Source organism: Gavialis gangeticus, unplaced genomic scaffold, assembly GCF_001723915.1.
Source record: "Gavialis gangeticus isolate Ggan-Ray unplaced genomic scaffold, GavGan_comp1, whole genome shotgun sequence".
NCBI classification, from domain to species: Eukaryota; Metazoa; Chordata; order Crocodylia; family Gavialidae; genus Gavialis; species Gavialis gangeticus.
The window spans coordinates 26713643-26717867 of record NW_017729033.1 but is presented as its reverse complement, the minus strand read 5'-3'; the positions used below and the strand labels follow the sequence as shown (position 1 = coordinate 26717867).

General features: G+C 60.2%; 1 protein-coding gene across 6 annotated transcripts in view; it reads left to right on the top strand.

The window, feature by feature from the left end:
• SORCS2 (sortilin related VPS10 domain containing receptor 2) overlaps nt 1-4225 on the top strand; it is an 882674-nt gene that overhangs the window by 801298 nt on the left and 77151 nt on the right. The gene's annotated exons all lie outside the window — the stretch shown is intronic.

Below are 4225 nucleotides of genomic sequence, written 5' to 3'. Positions count from 1 at the left end.
GGGCTCAGCTTTGGGGGCAGGGACTTTCAGCTGGCTGTGGCTTTGGCTGGGCCAAGGGAGCTGTGTGGCCGGATTGCTCCCCATGTCCAGGCCAGGGCAGGGCTGTCATGGAGCTGCAGCCAGCTGGGAAGGACCTAGTGTGGCCAGCCCAGGGCGGCTGTGCGGGTAGGGCCTTCCCAATCTGCTACAGCTCTGGTGCACATGGCTGGTGGCTGGCTGGGCAGTGTTGCAGAGACAACACCACTGCAGCTGCAGGCGGGTGCCTTGGCAGCTGGACTGGCTGCACAGAATGTTTTCATCATTCCCACGACTGCCCACTCTGGCTTAGAGATGCTGGTGGGCCCAAAGCCAGGCAGCCACCCATGGTGGAGGCTTGTGTGCCCACAGCCACTGCTGCCACCTCTGTGCCCCCTGTCCATCACTGTGCAGCACCCGGCCAACTGCAGCCCCACCAGAAGCTGTGCTTGTCTGGGACCGGGGGGGGCTATTCTACCTCCCTCGCCTCCAGCTGCTACTGCCTCTGCTGCCATGCCTGCTTCTGCCACGCCGCTCTGGGTGGGCGGGGAGGAAGCTTCAGCCCAGTGCCTTCTGCTCTGTGGATAGAGCTCTGCCTCCAGCTCCTGGCTGCCTTCCATCCACTCAGCCTGCCCAGCACTATGAGCAGCCCCTGTCGGCAGGCAGAGTGGGTGGAAGGCGAGGAGCTGGAGCTGGATCTTCATGTGCTGGGCAGAAGTCACTAGGCTGAAGCTTCAGCCTGCTCAGGGTGGTGCAGCATGACAGAAGCAAGAGCCACAGCTAGAGGTGAGGGGAGCAGAACAGCCCTGCCAGTCTCCGCCAGCATGCAGCTTTGGTGGGTCTATTCCCAGTATGGCTGCAGCAGGCTACGTGCTGCTGTTCTCCCTTCATCTCTAGTGGCTCCTCCTCCTCCCACTCCTGACCCTGCTGCACCATTCCAGGTGCTGGTGGGCAGGGGATGGGAAGCTTCAGCCTGGTGGCACCTGCTGAGCACATGGAGATCCAGCTCCAGCTCCTGGATGCCTTCCACCCTCCCACAGGGACTGCTCATTGTGCCAGGCAGACAGAGTAGATGGAAGGTGGCCAGGAGCTGGGGCCAGAGCTCCGTGTGCTAGGCAGAAGTTGCTGGGCTGAAGCTTTCTGCCTGCCCACCTAGAGTGGCATGGCAGGGGTAGTAGTAGCAGCAGCAGCAGGCAAGGGAGGCAGAACAGCCCCACCAGCCCTAGGCAGCACACAGTTTCTTGTGTGGCTGCACCTGGCTGGGTGCTGCACAGTGACAAACAGAGGGCATGGCGGCTGTGGGCACATGAGCCCCTGGAGCAGTCAGCTGCCAGGCCCCAGGCCCACTGATGCCTCTGAACAGGCCTGGGCATCTGCCATCTGTGCTGTTGGGCCAGATTGTCATGAAGCTGCAGCCAGCTAGGAAGGGCCCAGCTCCTGCAGCCTGACCCAAGCCAGCCCTTCTGGACCCTTCTCAGCTTGCTCTGGCTCCATGACAGCCCCACCTGGCCTGAGCATGGGAAAATAGGAGCAATTTGTCTGCACAGCTGCTGCAGCCCCAGCCAGAGCCGCAGCCCGCTGGGAAGGGCCTGACCCCTGTAGCCCAGCTCATGCTGACCCCTCCACACCTGCCCTCAGCAGTGCCTGTGGTCCAGCCCAGCTCAGCCCAACAGCCCCAGCTCCAGCCTCAGCCCCGGGTGGATAGTGGGACCATGCTGGCTGGCTGCCTTCCACCACGTGAGCAGCAAGCAGAGGGGAAAGCTGGCCCAGCTGGGATCCCTGTGCCTGTGCCTGAAAGGGAAGACAGGGATGTTTAATTCCTCTCTCTGTCCCCTTCTTCTGGGTTGCTGCCTGGGCTGGTGTCTCTCCATATAGGGCTGTGTGAAACAGCACTGTTCTGCTTCGACTTCTGTTTTGGTGGAACAGTGTTTCGTTCCAAGTTTAGTTTTGTTTTGAAAGCACCGTTCCATTTTGTTTCAATATTTTGCTCATAGACTATAATGGGGAAGCACGAAACTGGAGGAGGAGCAGCCTCCTGTGATCGCAGGTAGATCGGGGGCCTGCAAACCTGCAGGAGTCCGGCAGAGCCCCACAGCCTTCCCGGGGGTGTGGGCAGGAGGCTGCTGCTGCTGCCTGGGACTGGTGCTAGGAGCTGAGCCTTGCTGGGTGCTGCACTCCACTTCCCCCCACTGGACTCAGTTCCATGGGGCTGGGAGCCGCTAGGCACTGAGCCCAGTGGAGGGAGGCAGAGTTCAGCCCCAGTGCTGCTCCCCACCCCTCTCCACCGGGCTTAGTGCCCAGCAGCCTGCTGCCTGGTGGGGGGAGGCAGGGCGCAGTGCTGTGGCTCCATGCCACCTCCCTCCACCAGGCTCAGCTCCCAGCAGCTCACAGCACCGTGGAACTCAGCCTGGTGGCAGGAGGCAAAGCACAGCACCAGCTCTGCCTGCCTCCTGCCACCAGGCTGATCTCCATGGGACTGGTGGAGCCAATCGGAGCGCAGCCCGGTGGCAGAAGGCAGGCAGAGCCAGTGCTGCACTCCCATTGGCTCCACTAGCCCCATGGAGCACAACTTTGCAACAGCAGGCAGGAAGAACCAGGGAGTGCAGCCCTGGCTCTCCCCTGCCTCCCACCAGGGAGGATATTCAAACTGTTTCAAAACATTTTGACTGGCCTCGTTTTGTTTCAAGGATGTTTCAAAGCCCTTTGTTTCATTTAGATTTTGCTGTTTCGAGCTTGAAATGAGTTGAAACAGTGTCAAAACAAAATAGCCAGTGAAGCTTCTCACAGCCCTTCTAGCTGAGCCTCCCTCACTTGGGCACAAGCCTGGCAAGGGCTGCTTCCCCACTCCCTTTCCAGGCACACCATGGCTGCTGTTCGTGCAGGCCATGGTGCGGGTTTAAACCCCTCCTCAATCATACCTATCAACCTGCTGGTGGGAGTGGGGGAAGGGGCTGGCCATTTCCCACCCCCCATCAGCTTTTCTCCAGTCTTGTGGCTGCTGTGAAAGGGAAGGCTCGCTTTAGCACCCCCCTGGCTTCTAGCCTGAGCCACTGCAGGCATGTGCCTACATTTCTGGAATCAAAAGTAAATGTCTATTCACTTGTAAATCGGTTCAACCTTTGCAGGTTAAACCAGGGGTGGGCAAAATATGGCCTACAGACTGGATCTGGCCTGCCAAGCACTTTCATCCAGCCCATGGCCCCCCCCAGCAAATTGTGTCCCACGCAGCCCTTTTGACCACAAGGATGGGAGCCCCAAAAATGTACCCTATTCCCTGGCTCCCACCCTCATGGGTGGAAGGGCCCCACCTGGCCAGTGTGCAGCTTCTGTGTGGGGCTGCTGCTGCAGCTGCAGCCCCTGGGGACTTGCTCTGCTTTCCCCATCTCCTGCTTGCTCCAGGCAGCAAGTAAAGATGCAGCAGGGTGGGCTGCAGCTGGGAGGAAGCGCAGATCGTGGGGCTGCGGCTGATGGCAATACAGGCCCTCTGTGTAGGGGGACAGGGGGCAGCGGCAGCATGGAACTGGAGTGGGCAGCATGTGTGTGTGAGGGTCCATGGGGGTTGGGACCCCCCTCACATTTCTCCCATGGTGTGCTGCCCTGGCAGCTGGTGGCAGCAGCAGCAGGTGGAGTGCTCAGGGCACAGGTGACCAGTGGGGTATGGTTCTGGCTAGTGCTAAACATCGAGCAAGGGGCACAGCCTCTGCCATGCCATCTGTATCGCCAGCACTCCCTGCCACTGAAAGAAGCCTCAGGCTGGAAGTGGCTGCCTTTCCAGGCCGACAGGGGAAGATGCATAGGGCTTCACTCCCATGCAGCTCATCCCCTGCAGGGAAGGCAGATGGCTCCAGCACATGTTGGCTTCCTTCCCATGTTGTGCAAGTGCAGAGGCTGTGCATGAGTGGTGGAGAGTACCAGCAATACAGGTCGCTTGGCAGAGACTGTGCCCCTCACTGTGATGTGCAGTTCTGGCCGCCCTGATGGGCATCTGCACCCTGAGTGCCCACCTGCTGCTGCTGTGCCATGGGGAGGTGTGGGGGGATCCCCATGCCCCCCCACCATCCCTCACCCCACACTCTGCCCCCACAACTCCCCACATATATACACAACCCCCAACATACCTTATGCCCCACACACACTGCCAGACCCCCCACATCCTAGCACATTCCCCACCATACACACCACCATACATACACCCCCCACCATACACCCC